The following is a 24,206-nucleotide window of genomic DNA, read 5'->3' on the forward strand; positions in this document are numbered from 1 at the left end:
GAGCTTGCTCTGTCAAATTGCTGTAAAAGTTTGTAACTCTTACTTTCAATTTCTGTGGTTTTCAGTCATTGTTAGAAGCCGTGCTGGGGCGGGCCGGGTTCCGCAGACTGCCTGGTGTCCTGCCGTGTGTGGTGAGGTCTGTGTGTGGTGTGGTGTCTTTCATTGGGATTTTAACAAGTGGTTTGTACCTTCAAGAGGAAGCTGGTAACAAGCATTTGCAGAACACCCCAGTTTTTCTGGCATCATTTTAAACTCCTCACTCTAGGCCAGGCCCCCCGAATGGAGGGCCTGCCACTCTGGTTCTCTCCCTCACCCCCTGCAGTAAGGATATTTGAGATGTCAAACCAACAACAGCCACAAAATCTTTTTCTTATAGAACAATTGAAACGTGTTCAGAATTAGCCGGAAAAGATTATCAGGCCCCACGACCCCGTCATGCAGCTTCAGGGGGATCTCCTGGTTCCATCTGCTCTACCAAATCCCAAATAGCATATTTCTTCTGTCGGTTTTTCTGAATGTATTTTCTCTTTTTAGCAACACAACCACAGGACTCTTATCATATCTGGAAAAATAAACAGTTATTTCTTCACATCCTCAAATATTTAGTCAGTGTGCAGACACCCCAGTTCCAAGTCCGCGTACTGTGGTTGGTGGATGCATATCCTATTTTATTCTTTATCTGGTAGGTTTCCCCTCTGCCTCTCCTTTATCTATTTGTTTTTTTCCTTGAATTTATTGTTGAAGAAGCTTGCAGGGTTTCCCTCATCCTGGATTCTGTCGACTGCACCCTCAGTGTCTTTTATCCTATTGCTCTGACTGCTGACTCTCCTGTGAATTGGTGGATGGGTCTGGAAGCACCGTCAGGTTCTTGTTTGAATTTTGCCACAAAGATGTAGGTGGTGTCGCAGTCTCTCATTCTGTCCCCTGGGGAGATTTTAAGGAGACCGTGTTACTTTCAAATGGCAGGCCGGCAGTTACAGGTGCCAGGACTCTTTTTTTTCCCTCTTTGCACTCCGGGTTAGGTGAGGCCACCACGGGGGTGTGTCCAGAGCTGGGGGGGGGGGGGCAGGGAGCGGGGGTAGGGTGCGAGAGGGTGACACAGGGGAGAAGGGAGTGCAGACTCTCTTCTGGGGAGCCTCAGAAATCGGTGTGTGGCCTCTGAGGCCTCTGGGGCCAGTGCCCACAGGACACCCACGGAAAGCCCCACCCTGAGCCGCACAGCGGGGTTTTGGGTGCTGCTTTGTCATGGCTCGGACTTGGCAGCCTGTGGCGCGTCCTGGCCAGCCTGCCCCGCCCACGTCCCACCTCAGCCACCTCTGCGGATGGGTCCAAAGGACAAGGGCCCTGCAGGCTGCAGGGGTGCAGGAACCCGTGCGCCTGTGTCCACGCATCTGGGAGTTGGGTCTGCAGGGCCTGGTGGTATCAGATAATTCGTTATTTCAAGAGAAGAGAGCATCAAATGCCCAATCTCTACCCTCTTTCTATCTCCTGATAACCTTTGTTCTCAAGTTTAACTCTCAAAGTTTGCTCATTAACGTTACCTCATATTAGTGAGACCATACAGTATTTGTCCTTTTATTTCTGGCTAGTTTATACTCAACATAATGTCCTCAGGGTTCATCCATGTCGTTGCATGTGTCATGACTTTATTCTATCTTACAGCTGCGTAATATTCCATCATATGTATATACCATAGTTTATCTACTTGTTCGTGGACGGGCATTTGGGCTGTTTCCATCTCTTGGCAATTATAGATAATGCTGCTGTAAACATCAGTGCACAAATAGCTGTTTGTGTCCCTGCCTTCAGTCCCTCTGAATATACACCTCATAATGGGATTGCTGGACCATGTGGCAGCTCTATACTTGGCTTCCTTAGGAACCGCCAAACTGTCTTAAGAGCAGTTACACCATTCTGCCCAACAGTGAATAACTGTGCCTCTTTCTCCATTATTTCCATTATTTCCAGCACTTGAAGTTTTTCTGTTTTGTTTTTTGATAATGGCCATTCTAATCGGTTTGAGAAGATACCTCATTGTGGTTTTGATTTGCATTTGCCTAATACCAAGTGAAGTTGAGCCTCTTTTCATATGCCTTTTAGCCATTTGCATTTCTACTTTGTTGTTTTATTTAAAATTAAACTTTTGTTGTTGTTGTTTGTTTGTTTGTTTTGCATGGGCAGGCACCAGGAATCGAACCCAGCTCTCTGGCATGGCAGGTGAAAACTCTACCACTGAGCCACCATGGCCTGCCCACTTTGGAAAAGTTTCTGTCTGTGTCTTTTGCCCATTTTTTAATAGGGTTGTTTATCTTTTTGATGTTGAGTTAGAGGACATCTTTAATATTCTGGATATTAAGCCTATATCTGATATGTAGTTTACAAATATTGTGTTGCATTGCATAGGCTGCCTTTTTACTTTCCTGACAGAGTCCTTTGATATGCAAAAATGTTCAATTTTGAGGAAATCCTATTTATTTCTTCTTTCATTGCTCATGCTTTGGGTGTAAGGTCTAGGAACTTACCAACTATTACAAGATCTTTAAGATTTTTCCTTACATTTTCTTTTTAAAATTTTATGATCTTAGCTCTAATGTTTAGGTCTTTGATCATTTTGAGTTAATTTTTGTATTAAAAATTAATTAAATGTTGACTTGACTACCTTATCAAAGATCATTTGTCCATAAATGCGAGGGTCTATTTCTGAACACCTAATTTGATTCCATTGGTTAGTATATATATTTATGTCAGTACCATGCTGTTTTGACCACTGTAGCTTTGCAATATGTTTTTTTTTTGTATGCTCTATATCGGGGTCACATTTCATTATTTTTCCATATGAGTATCCTGTTATTGCAGCACCATTTGTTAAATTTCTGTTTGGTTGGTTGGTTTTTTGTTTGTTTTTGCTTATTTGTGTTTTTTTTTTTGTTGGGGGGGAGTGCATGGATCGGGAATTGAGTCCAGGTCTCCTGCATGGCAGGCAAGAATTCTACCACTGAACTATCCTTGCACCCCCTGCAATATGCTTTTAAATCAGATAGTGTGAAAACTCCCACTTTATTCCTCTTTCTCAAGACATTTTTAAGTATTTGGGGCACCCTGCGCTTCCCTGTAAATTTGGTTATTGGTTATTCTGTTTCTGCAAAATAAGTTGTTGGGGTTTTAATTGGTATCGAAAAATCAATTTGGGTAAAATTGACATCTTAACTATGTTTAGTCTTCCAATCCATGCACACAGTATATTCTTCCATTTATTTAGGTCTTCTTTGATTTCTTTTATCAATTTCTTGTAGTTTTCTGTGTATAGGTTTTTGGCCCTGGTAAATTTATTTCTGAATATTTGATTCCTTTGATTGCTGTTGTAAATTGAATTTTTTTCTTGATTTCCTTCTCAGATTACTCATTACTAGTGTGTAGAAACACTTCTGATGTTTGCATGTTGACTTTGTACGCTGCCACTTTGCTATACTTATTAGCTTAGTAGCTTTACTATAGATTTTTCAGGATTTTCTACATATAGTTTCATGTCATCTGAAAATAGTGAGTTTTATGTCTTCCTTTCCAATTTGGATGCCTTTTATTTATTTATTTTTTTCTGGCCTAATTGCTGTAGCTAGAACTTCCAGCACAATGTTGAGTAACAGTAGTGACATTGGGTGTCCTTGTCTTGTTCCTGATCTTAGAGGGAAAGCTTTCAGTCTTTCTCGTTGAGTGTGATATAGCTGTGGGTTTTCCATATATTCCCTTTATCACATTGAGGAAGTTCCCTTCTATTCCTATCCTTTAGTATTTTCATCAAGAAAGGATGTTGACTTTTTCTTCATCTTTTGAGATTATCATGTAGTTTTCTGCTTCCATTTATTGATGTGGTATATTACATTAATTGATTTTCTTATGTTGAACTAGCCTTGCATACCTGGAATGAATCCCACTTGGTCATGGTGTATAATTATTTTAATGTGCTGCTGGATTCAGTTTGCAAATATTTTGTTGAGGATTTTTGCCTCTAAATTCATTAAAAAGATTGGTCTGTAATTTTCTTTTCTTATAGTATCTTTACCTGGCTTTGGTATTAGGGTGATGTTGGCTTCATAGAATGAGTTAGGTAGCTTTCCTTCCTTTTTAATTTTTTTTTTTTTTTTTTTTTTGAAGAATTTGAGCAGGGTTGGCACTAATTCATCGTTGAATGCTTGGTAGAATTCACATGTGAAGCTATCTAGTCCTGGACTTTTCTTTTTGGAAAAGCTTTTTGATGACTGATTCAATCTCTTTTCTTGTGATTGGTTTGTTGAGGTCTTTTGTTTCTTCATGAGTCAGAGTTGGCTGTTTTTGCTTTTCTAGGAAGTTGTCCATTTCATCTACGTTATCTAGTTTATTCGCATATAGTAACTCTTAGTTGCCTTTGTGTTTTTCCTGCCTAGCGGGTGATGTTTGTCAGTCCACAGCTCCCCTCAGGCATAAAGTGGTGAAGAGCCTTTAATTCTCAGCCTGCCAGGGCCATGGTTGAGACAGAGGCTGATGTGGAAGGCAAGCTTAAACTGTGTCTGATTCCCAGACCCTAGGGTATGAATTCTCTGAATGAGAGCCACCATTTGACCTGGGACACCCTTCCCACCCCCTTTTCTGGCACACTCTTTCCACTCCCTTTTCTTGGGGAAGGGATGCCCTTTAGGGAATTATCTCCTTCACTTGACTATTACTTTGTCTCTCAGACCTATCTTAACTCTTCCCTTGCTTGAGTCAGGGCTGACAAAAGTGAAAATGCCTGAGGCTTTCTCTAATGAGCTCCTTAGAATAGTTAGAAAAAAAATCACTCTTTGGAGCCAGTCCCCAGTCACCAAAGTTTGCCAGTCAAGAGCCAGATTTGGTATCTGGCTCTGTTTACCCCTTTTCTTGGGGCAGAGTCCTTTTCCATTATTCTGAGCTTGGCCAATTCCAAAAGCCTTTGTCATTTTGTTTGTTTCCATTAGTACCACCTCTTCTGTGTCAGGAGAGACCTCAGGATTCCTTTCCTGCTTGCTTTTGGTGTATCTGTACTCAGAGCTTGTATTCAGCAGTCCACATTTGTTCATTAAAACTGCATTTGTGGGCGGGCCGCGGTGGCTCAGCGGGCAAAGTGCTTGCCTGCTATGCCGGAGGACCTCGGTTCGATTCCCGGCCCCAGCCCATGTAACAAAAACGGAGAAACAGAATACAATAAAACAAGAAAATGTTTAAAAATGTTTCCCTTTCTTCCTTCCTTCCTTCCTTCTATCCTTCCTTCCTTCTCTCTGTCTTTCCTTTAAAAAAAAAAAAAAAAAAAAAAACTGCATTTGGAGCTTGAGGGAGCTGCATTCCCTTGCTCCTAGTAGAAACTTTCTATTTCCCACAGGGAAGTGTCTCTAACACAACCTGTGGTGCCAGTGGGGGACGGACACCAACCTCTGCTATTTTGGAGCTTTACTTCCAGTTCTGCATTGTGGTCTTAGCCCTTCCACCCGTTCCAGACTGGTGTACGATGTCTGTCCAGTGACGGATGTCCCCCAAACAGTTGTTCCAGACAGTTCCTAGCTGTTCCAGACAGATCTAGCGCTCTAGAAGACAAACTAAATCCCACGCCTCCCTGTGCCACCACCTTGCCTTGCCTTCCCTTTTACACAGTTCTAATTTTGCTTCTTCCCTAGGAAACAGTTTCCTCCTGGTCCGAGGCACTGCACTGCATGTGCTACGGCAGCAATCCCTTGTCCCAGGCAGCATGACTTGGCCGTTCTGCCACATTGTTCTATAGGAGAGCTCAGTGAGCTGCCATCTGCCACAAGGCAAGTTCTGGGAGGGTGAGTCCCTCAGGCCACCAGCAGAGACGCTGACCCAGACACACATGCCTCCAGTATGTTCATGACCGCTGCTCTGCTCTCTCCGGCACCAGGACTAAGGCTCTGCACTGGTAGCATAGGCCAGCTCTGTGCCAGCCAAGCTAGTGAGGGCGTGAGTGGGGCTAGCCAGGGGCCATGAGATCCTACCACTTTTAAGTAACATTTTCTTTTTTAATTTGATTTGGTGCTTGCCCTATTACTTCAGTTCTTTAACTGTTTTCAGGAGTTTTGAGACAAATGTTTCTGCCCATTTTTGAGCCTTGAAGTGTCTTGCTAGGACATGTTGTTCAGGGTGAGGCCAACAAGTATGCTTTTTATACTATGTTCAGTACCGTGTTTTTCACTTTTTTGTGCTTCTTTTTTTTGGTGATTTTGCTGTTTAAAATGGCCCCCAAGCATGGTACTAAAGTATTGTCTAATGCTCCTAAGGGCAAGGTGGCTGTCATCAGTCTTGTGGAAAAAAATAGGTGTGTTAGGTAAGTTTCATTCAGGCATGGAGTTCAGTGTCGACCATCAGTTCAACATTAATGAAGCAACAATACATAGTAAATAAACTCTTTACATAGAAACACATGAAAGGTTATTGTTCTAGTTTGCAAGCTGCTGGAATGCAATATACCTGAAAGGGAATGGCTTTTAAAAGAAGGGGATTTATTAAGTTGTAGTTTTACAGTTTTGAGGCTGTTAAAGTGTCCTAATTAAGGCAAGGCTATTAAAATGTCCAAATTAAGGCATCCAGAGAGAAATATCTTGGTTCAAGAAAGCCAGTGATGTTCTGGGTTCTTCTCTCAACTGGAAAGGCAACTGCTAACTTTCTCTCCAGGCTTCCTCACTGGCTTCCCTATGGCTCTGTCCATTCTCTTGGCTGTTGGTCCTGGTGGGCCTAAAGCTTTTTCCAAAATGGTTCCCTCTTAAAGGGCTCCAGTAAGCAACCCCACCTTGAATCAAAAGTTACTATCCCACAATTGGATGGGTCATATCTCCATGGAAACAGTAAAAAGGATTCCACCCAGCAATATTGAATGAGGATTAAAGGACTAAGCTTTTCTGGGGTGCGTAATAGCTTCAAACCAGCACAGTTATGTGTTAATCAATGATGGGAATGCTGTGACTATATACCCGCAGGTCCCTAACCTTGTATTTCCCCTGCAGGCAATTCAGTATTTGCTAATTCAGTGATCCTGGGAGTTTTAGAATATATAACTACCTGGATAATGAGAATGGATTGTAAGTACAATAAAGTGCCCTGCACGGTGAATTATTTTTTATGGTGGTAACATAATATATATCATAAAATTTGCCATTTTAACCACTTAAATGTACAATTTAGAGGTATTAGTTATATTTAATATTGTGCTTACTGTCACCACTGTCCATTACCAAAACTTTTCCATCACCCCTAAGAGAAATTCTGTATGGATTAAGTATTAACTCCCCATTCCCTACCCTACCTTGCTCCTGGTAACCTGTATTCTAGTTTCTTCCTCTGTGAATTTGCTTATTCTAATCATTTCATGTCATTGAGATTATACAGTATTTGTCTTTTTTTGTCTGGTTTATTTCACTTAACTTGATATCTTCAGGATTCGTCCATGTTGTAGCATGTGTCAAAACTTCATTCTTTTTTTATGACTGAGTAATATTCCATTGTATGTATATGCTACCTTTTGTTTATCTGTTGTTCTGTTGATGGACACGGGTTGCTTCCTTCATGTGGCTATTTTGAATAATGCTGCTATGATCATCGGTGTGCAAATATCTGTTTGAATCCCTGTTTTCAATAATTTTGGGTTTATATCCAGAGTTGGGATTGCTGATTCTATCTTTAACATTTTAGGAACCATCAAACTGTTTTCCATAGAGGCTCTGCCATTTTACATCTCACGAGCAATGTATGAGGGTCACAGTTTCTTCAAGTCTTTGCCAATACTTGTTATTGTCCGTTTTTTGTTTTCTGTTTCTTATTTTAATAGCCATCCCTAGTGGGTGTGAAGTGGTATCTCATTGTGGTTTTGATTGGCATTTCCCTAATGGCTAATGATGTTGAGTGTCTTTTCATGTGCTTGTTGACCATTTGTATATCTTCTTTGGAGAAATAGCTATTCATTTTTAATTGAATTGCTTTTTGTTGTTGTTGAGTGGTAGGAATTCTTTATACATTCTGGATATTAAACCTTTATCAGATATGTATTTTCCAAATGTTTTCTCCCATGCTGAAGATTATCTTTTCACTTTCTTGATAATGTCTTTTGATGAACAAAAGTTTGTAATTTTGATGAAGTTTAGTTTATCTTTTCTTTTGTTGTCTCATGGTTTTGCCTAATACAAGGTCTTGAAGGCATTTCTCTTTTGTTTTCTTGTGTTTACTGGTTTTTGCTCCTATAATTAGGTCTTTGATCCATTTTTGAGTTAATATTTATATATGATGTGAGTTAGGGGATGAATTTCATTCTTTTGCAAATGGATATCCAGTTTTCTCAGCACCATTTATTGAAGAGACTATGTTTTCCACATTGAAGGGACATGGCACCTTTGTTGAAAATTAGTTGGCCATAGATGTATGGGTTTATTTTTGGACTCTTATTTTTATTCCATGGTTCTATGTGTATATCCTTATACCAGTACTGTTTTTTGGGGGGTGGGGTCAGGGATGGGGTGCATGGTTCAAGAATCAAACCTGGGTCTTGCGCATGAAGAGTTCAGTTCTACCAATAAACTACCTGTGTACCCTGCCAGTATTATTTGATTACTCTAGCTTTGTAGTAAGCTTTGAAGTCAGAATGTGAGTTCTCCAACTTTGTTCTTTTCCAAGAATGTTTTGTCTATTTTGTGCCTCTATTTAATTCCATATGAATATGAGGGTTGGCTTTTTCCATTTCTGAAAAAAAATGGCTGTTGATTTTTTTGATAGGCATAGCACTGAGTCTAGTTATTCCTTTGGGTAGTATTGATATCTTAACAATATTAAGTCTTCTAATAATTGACCATGGGATGGTCTTCTTTGATTTCTTCTAATTCTTCTTCTGATTACTTAGGTTTTCTTTAGTTTCTTTCAGCAATGTTTTACAGTTTTCAGTGTAAGCATTGTGGATTTTTATCTACATATGTGCTGAGGTACCCACTTCCAGATCAGCATATAGAAAGTTCCCTGTTCCCCTCCTAGGTGGTGCCGTCTGTCTGTCTTGGCACAGATGTATGAGCTCAGCATCTCACAGCCCTGACTGCCCAGGAATGAGCCCTGGGCCATGTGCAGTCCCACCCTCCTCATTTGTACTTCAGCCAATGGTACAGTCTTGGGCCAGTCTCAATGCCCAGTGCTGGGCATGAGGTGGGGACAAGGCTGCAGAGCCCCTCAGCTGGGGAGGTGGACCTTCAATAGTTCATCTCACTGTTAATTTGTTGATGTCCTAGTAAGTGGTACAAAGGAGACATCCCAGGATTGATGTGGCCAGGGAACAAGGAAGGCTCCCTGAAGGAATAGCCCTTGAACTGGGCCTAAGGGAGGGTAGAGGAGTGAGTCAGATAGAAGGAGGTTGAGAGGTGTACCTGGAAGAGGGAGCAGCACTGGTGCAAAGGCCCTCTGTGCCCAGAGAGTAAGACTGAGGATAGAAATGAGAGGTGATGGGTAGGGGCAGGGGCAGGGGCCAGGCCAAGTGGGGCTTCTAAGAAGGAGGGGCTGTGGGGGCCATAAGGAAGCTCAGCCCTTTGTCTTGGGGAGAGTGGGATGGCCAGGGCTGCACTTGAGGGGGTGCAGTGACGTTCCTTTGGGAGATGGAGGCGTCTGACCAGGTCACACAGTGGATGAACTGGCACTATGTCTTGGTCCAGCCAGGTCTCACCTCTCTGATGAGATCCTTCCTACCAGGGCCACCAGCATACATTCACCTATGCCCACCACAGGGCCAGGCAGTTAGATGGTTGTGCTGTTGGGGAAGCTTTGCCAGGCTTCTGGAAAGTGGCCGAACCTTTGCCACCTTATTGATCTGCAGATTCTAACATGGGCCCTCAGCTGCTGGCTACCTTTCTATGGGCCTGACTGGGGCTGCTATGATAGGTATAGAAAGAGGTTGGAGAGGTGTACCTGGAGGAAGGAGCAACGTGGTGCAAAGGCCCTCAGTGCCCAGAGAGTAAGACTGTGGGTAGAAATGAGAGGTGATAGGTAGGCCGGCGTCCAGCCAGGTCTCTACACAGGGCAAGGGCTCAACCCCTCAGAGCTTGTTGTGTTTTCCGCTCTGTGATATGGGGCTGGTGGTGATGGTGATGGCGATGGTGATGAAGACACCCCACCCAGTGTCTTTGAGGAGATGAAATGTCCTAACACAGGTTACCCCGTGCGGGTTAGCTGCTCCTATATTTGGTGCTGTGATTAGAACTCAAACTGGTTCCATGATGTCATGGAGCTGTGTGATCAGACAAAGGCAGTCTCAGAACATTACCCTTTTTACCTGCACGCAGCCCAGCCCAGCAGGTAGGCAGCCTTGTCCGAGGTTTTACAGAAACTGGAGGAGCTAGGACAGGCAGACCAGGTCAAAGGCAAGCGACTGCCCTGAGTCCTCCATTTCAGAATGACCCCTAAAGATTCCCAGACAGGAAAGGAAGGCCATGGCCCCCACCCTACTTTTTAAGCTCCCTTGGTGGGATGGCAGCTCCTCCCTGGCCTGTGGGTGTGGTGTCGGGTGTGCGCGTGCTAGTGGGAGGGTGGGGCTGGCTCTCATGGGAGACCAGGCCTGAGCCAGGGCCCTGTCTGGCTGCAGGAACTCAGGATCAGGCCTTGAACTCAGGAGGTGCTTTGTGTTGGGGTCTACCCAAGCTGCGTCTGTGGTAATAGGGCTACATGGTCATGGTCACTTTTAAAATGGACTAACAGGATCCTTCTGTGTGGATGGACTTGAGCAGCCACCACTTGGTGGGCAGTGATGTTAAACAATTTTTTTGTCCGCGTAAACAACATGGGCATCGGCCTCTGCACAGCTTTCCTGTTGTGCAGCACGCACTTTGGGTTAAATTCCTAGAAGGTGGATTGCTGAGGCAAAGGTTGCCGCACCTTAAACATTCCGATGTATCTGTTATGTTCTCAAAGGTTTCTGTGCTCACCAGCAGCGCAGAGCAGAACTGTCATTCGTCTTTGGCCTTGCCCCTGCCTGAGCTCAGAGGTTGAAGCAGTGAAATAGGTACATGCACTGCCCAGGATTGCCCAGTCCCTTCTCCAAAGACCCATCGTCTCTGCTTGGGTAGCCCAGTAAAATAAAGCCAGGGCTTTGGTGACCCAGAGAATCAGAGCTTAGCACAGGATGCTGCCCCGACTAGAAAAGGACTAAGAAAGCACTCCCCCCACCCCCCAACACACACCAAGACATCGTGAGGAAGGAAGAGTTGAGTTGTGAACTCTGTTCAAAGAGTCATTTATTTCAGAAAGTTCTATCGGTTCCCTGGCTGTGTGACCCTGGAGACACATTGTGTTTTGAATTGGTGGGTAAGCTATTTATTCTGGTAATCATTACTTAGCAATTTGCTTGACCAAAACTAGACACTTGTTATGCAATGAGTCACAAGCTCAAAATGACATGGAAATCTGTCTTGTCACCAAGACAATCTGTACCCTGACCACAGAATATCATTTGGCACATCTTTCAGTACCAGTCTTCAACTACTGATTTGCATTAAAAATGCAAATTGTCAGTTGATGCTCCAGGGGACTGTGGTGTTGAATGCCACAAGTAGTAACCAGTAGGACAGGGCCTCCTACGCTTGTTACCCCTCATTCAGTATTGTCTCTGTATGTGACCCCACCCCCACCCCGCCACCCTGCATCCATCACTTGTTTCCCAGACTGAGGTGCTACAGGGAGGGTGCTGGCTGCCCAGATGGTAGGTGTGGTTGGGTATGCTGCCTCTGTGCTCCAGGAAGGTCTGTGTGACATGAGGGTCTTCTCCCCATAACTGGAATAGAGCAAGTGGAAACCTCCTCTCCCTTGTGCAAACTATACAAGTAGTTGGCTGGGCCAAGGTTGCCCAGCCAAGGTTGGATCCAGGAAATGGGGTGTTTTTGGGGTATAAGTACCCAGGGTCAGAGAGAACCCTTGTATGCCACCCTCCCTTCAACCCCCAACACATGCTAAGAACCCCCTTCCTCCCAATACCAAAATAAACACATGTGCTATCCTTCTGTCTCTTATCCCATAACCTATCACCCCCCCATACTGCCAATGCCAGGAGCTTCTTCCTACCCCAGGCAAACCAGGGAAGTGGGAAAGGGCTGCTTCTCTGTGATTCCTGCCCTCTCTGCACTAGGGGCTCAAGGAGGTCCCTTTGGGTAATGGGCTTCTCCCTCTTCTGCCCCCCTTTCCCCACCTCTCCCCTTCTGCTTATTCCCATTGTACCATACATGTATATAGGGCTCCCACCTTCCCACACACTAAGGGCCCTCCAGAGCCAGGAGCCCAGTGACTCATCTCCGCTCCCTACCAGCTGAGGCTTGGTGGGCTTCTGAGGGGTGGGTGGTGGGTACCCCTTGCAGCAATTGGATGGGTCTTGGGGGCAAGGCAGTGTTGCTTTGAGGTAGGACCCTAGCCTGGGCCTGGGCTCTGGGACTGCTGGGGAGAGGAGGAAGCCCACCACACCCCTCATCCACAGGAGAGTGCTGGGACAGGCACTCCGAGAAGGATAAGTGTGTGGAAAAGTGCCCCGGGTTCTCCCAGCTCCTTTATTTAGCAGATTCCTGGCGAGGAGGCAGAGGCATTGGAGAGAGTTTACTGTTATCAAGGGGGGGGGGGGGGTCAGAAATGCCCCCGGTTTAGTCCTACCCCTGCCCAGGTACCAGAGAGATTAGGGCCTAGTTCAGGACCAGAGCCAGAACCTTGAGGACAATTAAAGGTCCCCTCCATTTTGGAAGATGAGATGGAACTGTGATAGAAGTTGGGGTCTGTGCAGTGATTGGGGGTTAAGGAGGGTAAATGACCTGCCACCCTTCTAGGAAGGAAAAGTCTGTCTTAACTTCTTCTACCAGAGGCTTTGTGCCTCTTGGTGAAACCACCCAGATCACCTGCTAATCTTGTCTTTAATTATTATCCATTATTTCAATTAGTTCAAATATATCAATAAAAGTATATAACAAGCATGCATGTGCCCATCACCTAGATTAAGAATTAAAACATGAAAGGTACAAATGAATGCCACCCTACTCAGAGGTAACTCATCTTGCATTACTTTATACATTTTTCACATGTGGGTGTGATTAAATTGCATCTTTTAAACTTTATATATGATAGTGTCACTCAGGCCATCACCTCCGTAGTTTGCATTTTATATTCTGAATGTACTTTTAGTATTCATCCATTTTGATGTGAGGTGCTATGGTTCTTTCATTTCCATTGCTTGTGTGGGGTCCGTTATATGACTGTACCACAACTATTATTCTAGTTCCTTTGAATCTTTATGTAAAAATTTCTAAAAAAAAAAAAAAAAAAAAGCCTGCTGAGATTTGATTGGGCTTATATTGAGTCTATAGATCAATTTGGGGAGGATTGATGTTAATAATATTGGAGCTTCCTATTTGTAACATGGATCTCTCCATTTATTGAAATTATCTTTAGTTCTCTCAACAATGGTTTGTAGTTTTCAGTGTAGAAGTCTTAGAACATATTTTGTTAAATTTACTCTTATGTATTTCATACTTTCGTAAATGGTATTGTTGTGCCTTATGTTTGCCTATGGCGGGTGGGATCAACGTCCCATCACCCAGAATTGGTTTGAATATCAAGACTGGTGAGATGATACATGCACCAAGAGGGTGTGAAAGGTTCATTATCACCATACAGGGATTTCCTGAGGGAGCAGGGCAGCTACCTGAGAAGGTCCCGGATGACTGGAGTGAAGGGAAGGGCAAGTAGCTCTGGTTTCTGTTGTGGTTAGAGAGTGGGGCCAGGGTGAGGGTTCCTGATTAGGCCAGGATTTGCATGATTTGAATGCACGCCAGTGACACCAAGCATAGGAGTGCCTGGGCTTTCTTATCACTTGCCCAGATAGGGGACAAGAGGGGAAGAGGGAGAGGTGGGGCTTGAAAGCTGCCAATAGACCAACATCAAAAATGAAGTCAGACCCTTTTTATTATGTTTTTTCTTTTTTTTAAATTTATTGTGTTTTAAAATTAAAAACAATCATTTATCCCAAAAAAATACAACTGACTTTTATATATCAATCTCATATCTTCACCTGTTGATTCACTTATTAAACCCATTTTTTTTTTGTAAATTCCTTGGGATTTTCTATTATGTAATTATGTCTTCTGCAAAGGCATTTATAATTCTTTCTTTCCAATCTATGTGTCTTCTACTTTTATTTTTAAATTAATTAATTAACCTTATTTCACTGTTATAATCTCCAGTACAATGTTGAATAAAAGTGGTGAGTGAACATCCTTGCCTTGTTTCTACCTTAGGGGGAAAGCTTTCAATCTTTCACCATTAAGTACGAATTTAGCTGTAGGTGTATCATAGATGCTATTTACCAGGAAGTTGCTTTCCACTCCTTATTTACACAGAAATTTTATTAATGATGTGGAATATTGTCCAATGCTTTCTGGATTTAAGTGATCATATGATTTTTTTTTTCTGTTAATTACACTGATTGATTGTTCAGTGTTCACTTAGCCTTGCATTCCTGGGATAAACCTCAGTTATTATGTATTATCCTTTCTGTATGTTGCTTAGTTAGATTTGCTAAAATTTTGATATGGAGATTTATATATTTGTTCATGAGAGATATTGGTCTGAAACTTTCTTTTCTTGTGATATCTTTTTCTGGTTTGGGTATCAGTGTGATGCTGTTTTCAAAAAGTGAATTGGGGAGTGATTCCTACTTATTTTGTGTACAATTGGCATTAGTTCATCTTAAATGTTGAGTAGATTTTACCAATGAAGATGTGAATTTCAACTGTTGGAAGAATTTTTATTATTAATTTAATTTCTTTAACGATATACAGCTATTTAGGTTATCTAGTTCTTTTTGTTGTTGTTGATTTAAAAATATATATTTTTATTGACAAATCTTCACACACATACAGTCCATACATAGTGTGCAATCAGTGGCTCACAATATCATCACATAGTTGTGCATTCATCACCATGATCATTTTTAAAACATTTGCATTGCTCCAGAAAAAGGAATAAAAAGAAAAAAGAAAAAACTCATACATCCCATATCCCTTATCCCTCCTTCTCATTGACCACTAGTATTTAAATCTACCATTTTATTTTATCCATTATCTCCCCTATTATTTTTTATCCATTTTTTTTTTTTACTCATCTGTCCATACCCTGGATAAAAGAAGCATTGGACACAAGGCTTTTACAATCACACAGTCATATTATAAAAGCTATATCATTAAACAGTCATCTTCAAGAATCAAGGCTAATGGAACACAGCTCAACAGTTTTAGGTACTTCCCTCTAGTCACTCCAATACACCATAAACCAAGAAGGGATATCTATATAATGCATAAGAATAATCACCAGAATAATCTCAATTCAGCAGCCTCTCAGCCATTGAAACTTTATTTTGTCTCATTTCTCTCTTCCCCCTTTTGGTCAAGAAGCTTTCTCAGTCTCTTGATGCCAGGTCCCAGCAAATCCTCGGAGTTCTGTTCTATGTTGCCAGCGAAATTTACACCCCTGGGAGTCATGTCCCCGGTAGGGAGGAGGGCGGTGAGTTCACCTGCTGAGGTGATAGAAAGGACACATTTGAGCAACAAAAGAGGTTCTCAGGGGGTGACTCTTAGGCATAATAATAGGCTTAGCTTATCCTTTGCAAGAATAAGTTTCATAGGGGCAAACCCCAAGATTGAGGGCTCAACTTATTGCTTTGGTTGTCCCTACTGCTTGTGAGAACATCAGGAATTCTCTAAATGGAGAAGTTGAGTATTTCCTCCTTTCTCCCCAGTCCCCCAAGGGGACTTTGCAAATACTTTTTTATTCACTGCCCAAATTACTCTGGGATATATCGGCGCATCATACTAACCTGAACAAACCAATAAAATCTCAAGCCCTTTTCAACATCATGCACTTATAGTGTTCAGCTAAACTGACCATACAAGTTAAATTAGGTAATGCACTACCCAAAATATAAATTTTGTACCAAGTAAACATCTCTCCCTTTGGTTGCACATGGAAGTTGAAGGTTTAAAATGTGTATGATATCATCCTTTACCTTGATTTACCTTGGTCCTATCCATATCAGCTTCATTTGTATCTCTAGTTGACATCTGATCCCTTTTTCAACTTTTTAACAGTTCCTGAATGGGGTACTGCTGCCTTTCAGAGCTTCAGAGCTCTAACTCTAAGTCTTAGGTATCACATAAATGCCCAAAGTTTCCGGGAGCGACCAGGTTATAAACAAACAGCTCAGTATCTCAGAATTTAGAAATAACAGTTATAACTCCTGAATATATGTGACTGCTGTAAGAACTTACAATCTAGAACCCTTTACAATAGGCCCCAACCTGATAACTCAGGCTCTTGACTTCAGTTCACTGAGTTTTTATACTATGGGTAGTCCATATGAGTGAGGCATGATAATATTCTTGTCAGCTTTGATAGTTTGCGTCTTTCAAGAAATGATCCCTATCATATATATTATCAAGTATATTGATATAAAGATAGTATAACATATATACAAAGTAAAGAAATTAAAAAAAGCAATAGTTTTTAAAGCACGCTTCAACAAGTGGTTACAGGACAGATCCCAGAGTTTGTCATAGGCTATATACAATCCTCTCATATTTTTCCTTCTAGCTGCTCCAGAATGTAGGAAGCTAGAGGGCTTAAATACTTTTTTATCATCACAATCGAATTTTTCCCCTTCTTTTTTGGTGAAAAATAACATATATATAAAAAAGGCACAAATTTCAAAGCACAGCACCGCAATTAGTTGTAGAACATATTTCAGACATTGACATGGGTTACAATTTCACAATTTTATGTTTTTTTAAAATTTATTTATTAATTTAAAAAATTAAGAACAAACAAAAACATAAACATATCATTCCGTTCTACATAATCAGTAATTTTCAATATCATCACATAGTTGCATATTCATCATTTCTTAGAACATCATTTCTTAGAACATTTGCATCAATTCAGAAAAAGAAATAAAAAGACAACAGAAAAAGAAATAAAACGATAACAGAGAAAAAAAAAAGATTATACATACCATACCCTTTACCCCTCGCTTTCATTTATCACTAGCATTTCAAACTAAATTTATTTTAACATTTGTTCCCCCTATTATTTATTTTAATTCCGTATGTTCTACTCGTCTGTTGACATGGTAGATAAAAGGAGCATCAGACACAAGGTTTTCACAATCACACAGTCACAGTGTGAAAGCTGTATCATTATTCAGTCATCATCAAGAAACATGGCTACTGGAACACAGCTCTACATTTTCAGGCAGTTCCCTCCAGCCTCTCCACTACATCTTGGATAACAAGGTAATATCTACTTAATGCGTAAGAATAACCTCCAGGATACTCTCTCGAATCTGTTTGGAATCTCTCAGCCATTGACACTTTGTCTCATTTCACTCTTCGCCCTTTCAGTCGAGAAGGTTTTCTCAATCCTTTAATGCTGAGTCTCAGCTCATTCTAGGGTTTTTCTCAATCCCTTGGTGCTGAGTCTCAGCTCATTCCAGGATTTCTGTCCCATGTTGTCAGGAAGGTGCACACCCCTGGGAGTCATGTCCTACGTAGACAGGGGGTGGTGAGTTTGCTTGTTGTGTTGGCTGGAGAGAGAGGCCACATCTGAGAAGAAAAGAGGCTCTCTTGGGGGTGACTCTTAGGACTAAATTTTAAGTAGACTTGACCTATCCTTTTTGTAGTTCAGTTTCATATGAACAAACCCCAAGACTGGGGGCTCAGCCTATAGCTTTAGTTGTCCACACTGCTTGTGAGAATATCAAGAATTCAACTTGGGGAAGTTGAATTTCTCCCCATTCTCACCATTAATTACCAAATAGATGGTAATTAATATTTTAAAATTTCACCTTATGTGTGAGACTAAAGCAAGAAATATTTATTTGGCACAAAATTTATATTTTGAGTAGTGCATTTCCTAATATAACTTATGTAGACAGTTTGATTGAACACCAAAAGTACTTGGAATCTTGGGTAGGACATGAGTTTTGTTGAGTAATGACATACTTTTGTTCTTCCTCATGCACAAACATTTTTAAAATTTGTACATTTGGTCACTATTATTATACACTCCAGGCATTCCTAGCTTATACCATCTCAGTCTTTATCGTCTATCTTTCTTTCTGATTTCATTTATGCCCCCAGCCCTCCTCCCTCTATCATTCTCACATGCAGTTTCATTCAGTGTTTTAACAGAATTGTAATACAGTTAGGTAGTATTGTGCTGTCCATTTCTGAGTTTTTATACTTAGTCCTGTTGCACAATCTGTATCCCTTCAGCTCCAATTATCCAATATCTTACCCTATTTATATCTCCTGATGGTCTCTGTTACCAACGAAATATTCCAAGTTTATTCACTAATGTCAGTTCATATCAGTGAGACCATACAGTATTTGTCCTTTTGTTTTTGGCTAATCTCACTCAGCATAATGTTCTCAAGGTCCATCCATGTTGTTATATACTTCATAACTTTATTCTGTCTTAAAGCTGCATAATATTCCATCATATGTATATACCACAGTTTGTTTAGCCACTCGTCTGTTGATGGACATTTTGGCTGTTTCCATCTCTTGGTAATTGTAAATAATACTGCTATAAACATTGGTGTGCAAATGTCCATTTGTGTCTTTGCCCTTATGTCCTTTGAGTATTGTTGGGTCATATGGCAATTCTATATTCAGCTTTTTGAGGAACTGCCAAACTGCCTTCCACAGTGGTTGCACCATTTGACATTCCCACCAACAGTGGATAAGTGTGCCTCCTTCTCCGCATCCTCTCCAACACTTGTCATTTTCTGTTTTGTTGATAATGGCCATTCTTGTGGGTGTGAGATGATATCTCATTGTGGTTTTGATTTGCATTTCTCTAATGGCCAGGGAATTTGAGCATCTGTTCATGTGCCTTTTGGCCATTTGTATTTCCTCTTTAGAGAAGTGTCTGTTCAAGTCTTTTTCCCATTTTGTAATTGGATTGGCTTTTTGTTGTTGAGTTAAACAATCTCTTTATAAATTCTGGATACTAGACCTTTATCTGATATGTCGTTTCCAAATATTGTCTCCCATTGTGTAGGCTGCCTTTTTACTTTCTTGATGAAGTTCTTTGATGCGCAAAAGTGTTTAATTTTGAGGAGTTCCCAATTATTTATTTACTTCTTCAGTGCTCTTGCTTTGGGTGTAAGGTGTATAAAACCACCCCCCAAGTATAAGATTTATAAGATATTTCCCTACATTTTCCTCTAACTGTTTTATGGTCTTAGACCTAATGTTTAGATCTTTGATCCATTTTGAGTTAATTTTTGTATAGGGTGTGAGATATGGGTCCTCATTCATTCTTTTGCATGTAGATATACAGTTCTCTAGGCACCATTTATTGAAGAGACTGTTCTGTCCCAGGTTGAGTTGGCTTGACTGCCCTGTCAAAGATCAGTTGTCCATAGAACAATTCATCGAACACTCTATTTGATTCCATTGGTCAATATATCTATCTTTATGCCAGTACCATGCTGTTTTGACCACTGTAGCTTCATAATATGCCTTAAATTCAGGCAGCGTGAGACCTCCAGCTTCATTTTTTTTCCTCAGGATACTTTTAGCAATTCGGGGCAGTCTGCCCTTCCAGATAAATTTGCTTATTGGTTTTTCTATCTCTGAAAAGTAAGTTGTTGGGATTTTGATTGGTATTGCATTGAATCTGTAAATCAATTAGGTAGAATTGACATCTTAACTATATTTAGTCTTCCAGTCCGTGAACACGGTATGCCCTTCCCTCTATTTAGGTCTTCTGTGATTTCTTTTAACAATTTCTTGTAGTTTTCTTTGTATAGGTCTTTTGTTTCTTTAGTTAAATTTATTCCTAAATATTTTATTCTTTTGGTTGCAATTTTAAATGGAATTCATTTCTTGATTTCCCCCTCAGCTTGTTCATTGCTAGTGTATAGAAACACTACAGATTTTTGAATGTTGATCTTGTAACCTGCTACTTTGCTGTACTCATTTATAAGCTCTAGTAGTTTTGCTGTGGATTTTTCAGGGTTTTCAACGTATAGTATCATATCATCTGCAAACAGTGATAGTTTTACTTCTTCCTTTCCAATTTTGATGCCTTGTATTTCTTTTTCTTTTCTATTTGCTCTGGCTAGAACCTCCAACACAATGTTGAATAACAGTGGTGATAGTGGACATCCTTGTCTTGTTCCTGAACTTAGGGGAAAAGTTTTCAGTTTTTCCCCATTGAGGATGATATTAGCTGTGGGTTTTTCATGTATTCCCTTTATCACTTTAAGGAAGTTCCCTTCTATTTCTATCCTTTGAAGTGTTTTCAAGAGAAAAGGATGTTGAATTTTGTCAAATGCCTTCTCTGCATCAATCGAGATGATCATGTGATTTTTCTGCTTTGATTTGTTGATATGGTGTATTACATTAATTAATTTTCTTATGTTGAACCATCCTTGCATATCTGGGATGAATCCTACTTGGTCATGATGTATAATTCTTTTAATGTGTGGCTGGATTCTATTTGCTAGAATTTTGTTGAGAATTTTTGCATCTATATTCATTAGAGAGATTGGTCTGTAATTTTCTTTTTTTGTAATATCTTTGTCTGGTTTTGGTATGAGGGTGATGTTGGCTTCGTAGAATGAATTAGGTAGCTTTCCCTCCTCTTCAATTTTTTTGAAAAGTTTGAGTAGGATTGTTACTAATTCTTTCTGGAACGTTTGGTAGAATTCACATGTGAAGCCATCTGGTCCTGGACTTTTCTTTTTGGGAAGCTTCTTAATGACTGATTCAATTTCTTTACTTGTAATTGGTTTGTTGAGGTTGTCTATTTCTTCTTTAGTCAAAGTTGGTTGTTCATGCCTTTCTAGGGAGTTGTCCATTTCATCTACATTGTTGTATTTATTAGCATAAAGTTGTTCATAGTATCCTGTTATTACTTCCTTTATTTCTGTGGGGCCAGTGGTTATGTCTCCTCTTCCATTTCTGATCTTATTTGCATCCTCTCTCTCTTCTTTTTGTCAGTCTTGCTAAGGGCCCATCAATCGTATTGATTTTCTCATAGAACCAACTTCTGGTTTTATTGATTTTCTCAATTGTTTTCATGTTCTCAATTTCATTGATTTCTGCTCTAATCTTTGTTATTTCTTTCCTTTTGCTTGCTTTGGGGTTAGTTTGCTGTTCTTTCTGTAGTTCTTCCAAGTGAACAGTTAATTCCTCAATTTTTGCTCTTTCTTCTTTTTTGATATAGGCATTTAGGGCAATCAGTTTCCCTCTTAGCACTGCCTTTGCTGCATCCCATAAGTTTTGGTATGTTCTGTATTCATTTTCATTTGCCTCGAGATATTTACTGATTTCTCTTGTAACTTCTTCCTTGACCCACTGGTTGTTTAAGAGTGTGTTGTTGAACCTCCACATTATTTGTGAATTTTCTGGTGCTCTGCCTATTATTGATTTCCAACTTCATTCCTTTATGACCTGACAAAGTGTTGTGTATGATTTCAATCTTTTTAAACTTATTGAGACTTGTTTTGTGACCCAGCATATGGTCTATCTTTGAGAATGATCCATGAGCACTTGAGAAAAAGGTGTATCCTGCTGTTGTGGGGTATAATGTCCTATAAATGTCTGTTAAGTCTAGCTCATTTATTGTACATTCAAATTCTCTGTTTCTTTATTGATCCTCTGTCTAGATGTTCTGTCCATTGATGGGAGTGGGGAATTGAAGTCTCCAACTATTATGGTAGATGTGTCTATTTCTCTTTTCAGTGTTTGCCACATGTATTTTGAAGCATTCTGGTTTGGTGCATAAATATTTATGATTGTTATGTCTTCATGCTGAATTGTTCCTTTTATTAGTAGATAGTATCCTTCTTTGTCTCTTTTAACTGTTTTACATTTGAAGTCTAATTTGTTGGATATTAGTATAGCTACTCCTGCTCTTTTCTGGCTGTTATTTGCATGAAATATCTTTTCCCAACCTTTCACTTTCAACCTATGTTTATCTTCGGGTCTAAGATGTGTTTCCTGTAGACAGCATATAGATGGGTCCTGTTTTTTAATCCATTCTGCCAGTCTGTGTCTTTTGATTGGGGAGATCAATCCATTAACATTTAGTGTTATCACTATATGGGTAGTACTTTCTTCTACCATTTTGCCTTTTGGATTTTATATGTCATATCTAATTTCCCTTCTTTTTACCTTTACTCTTAGTCTTCCTTTCTACATTCTTCTCCACACCTCTCTCTTTTGTCTTTTAATATCTGTCTCTAGTGCTCCCTTTAGTATTTCTTGCAGAGCTGGTCTCTTGGTCACAAATTCTCTCAGTGATTTTTTTGTCTGAAAATGTTTTAATTTCTCCCTCATTTTTTTTATTAATTAAAGAAAAAAAAGAAATTAACACAACATTTAGAAATCATTCCTTTCTACATATGCAATCAGTAATTCTTAACATCATCACATAGATGCATGATCATCATTTCTTAGTACATTTGCATCGATTTAGGAAAAGAACTAGCAAAACAACAGAAAAAGATATAGAATGTTAATATAGAGAAAAAAATAAAAAATAATAATAATAAAAAAAAGAAAAGGAAAAAGAAAAAAACAAAAGACACAAACAAACAACAACAAAAAAAACTATAGCTCAGATGCAGCTTCATTCAGTGTTTTAACATAATTACATTACAATTAGGTAGTATTGTGCTGTCCATTTTTGAGTTTTTGTATCTAGTCCTGTTGCACAGTCTGTATCCCTTCAGCTCCAATTACCCATTATCTTACCCTGTTTCTAACTCCTGCTGGTCTTTGTTACCAATGACATATTCCAAGTTTATTCTCGAATGTCGGTTCACATCAGTGGGACCATACAGTATTTGTCCTTTAGTTTTTGGCTAGACTCACTCAGCATAATGTTCTCTAGGTCCATCCATGTTATTACATGCTTCATAAGTTTATTCTGTCTTAAAGCTGCATAATATTCCATCGTATGTATATACCACAGTTTGTTTAGCCACTCGTCTGTTGATGGACATTTTGGCTGTTTCCATGTCTTTGCAATTGTAAATAATGCTGCTATAAACATTGGTGTGCAAATGTCTCCCTCATTTTTGAAGGGCAGTTTTGCTGGGTATAGAATTCGTGGATGGCAGTTTTTCTGTTTTAATAATTTAAATATATCATCCTACTGTCTTCTCGCCTCCATGGTTTCTGCTGAGAAATCTACGCATAGTCCTATTGGGTTTCCCTTGTATGTGATGGATTGCTTTTCTCTTGCTGCTTTCAAGATCCTCTCTTTCTCTTTGACCTCTGACATTCTGATTAGTAAGTGTCTTGGAGTATGTCTATTTGGATCTATTCTCTTTGGGGTACGTTGCACTTCTTGGATCTGTAATTTTAAGTCTTTCATAAGAGTTGGGAAATTTTCAGTGATAATTTCCTCCATTAGTTTTTCTCCTCCTTTTCCCTTCTCTCTCCTTCTGGGACACCCACAACATGTATAATCGTGAGCTTCCTATTGTCATTTACAATGGAAGTCCCTGAGTCCCTGCTCATATTTTTCTGTATATTTTCTTTTTCTTGCTGGATTTCAGATGTTCCATCCTCCAGTTTACTAATACTTTGTTATGCCTCTTGAAATCTACCATTGTAGGTTTCCATTGTTTTTTTCATCTCTTCTACTGTGCTTTTCATTCCCATGAGTTCTGTGATTTGTTTTTTCAGACTTTCTATTTCTCCTTTTTGTTCATTCCTTGCCTTCTTTATATCCTCCCTCAATTCATTGATTTGGTTTTTGATGAGGTTTCCCATGTCTGTTCGTATATTCTGAATTAATTGTTTCAGCTCCTGTATCTCATTTGAATTGTTGGTTTGTTCCTTTGACTGTGCCATATCTTCAATTTTCCTAGTGTGATTTGTTATTTTTTGCTGGTGTCTAGACATTTAATTATCTTAATTAGTTTATTCTGGAGATTGCTTTCACTTCTTTTACCTAGGGTTTTCTTGCTGGATGAATTTGTTGTCTATCTGTTCTTTGACATTCAGTTCAGCTTTTTCTGGACCTCTAGCTTAGGTTTTGTTTAACAGAGGAGAATTTTTCAGTTCTTGTTTTCTTGTGTCTCGCCCTGCTTGTATGGTGCCTTTTTTCCCCCCACCCTTAGGAGGGTCTACGTAGGT

General features: G+C 40.1%; 1 protein-coding gene across 2 annotated transcripts in view; it reads left to right on the forward strand.

Moving 5' to 3' along the window:
- Positions 1-24,206, forward strand: part of CHDH (choline dehydrogenase) — a 52,700-nt gene that overhangs the window by 4,714 nt on the left and 23,780 nt on the right. Inside the window, exon 1 of one of the 2 annotated variants that reach the window (XM_077128997.1) lies at positions 155-180. The exons of the other annotated variant lie outside the window; for it this stretch is intronic. The gene's annotated coding sequence lies outside the window, so the exon portion shown is untranslated. Of the gene's footprint in view, positions 1-154; positions 181-24,206 lie in introns of those variants that run through there. 2 annotated transcript variants of the gene reach the window in all.

Source organism: Tamandua tetradactyla, chromosome 15 (genome assembly GCF_023851605.1).
Source record: "Tamandua tetradactyla isolate mTamTet1 chromosome 15, mTamTet1.pri, whole genome shotgun sequence".
Lineage (NCBI taxonomy): Eukaryota > Metazoa > Chordata > Mammalia > Pilosa > Myrmecophagidae > Tamandua > Tamandua tetradactyla.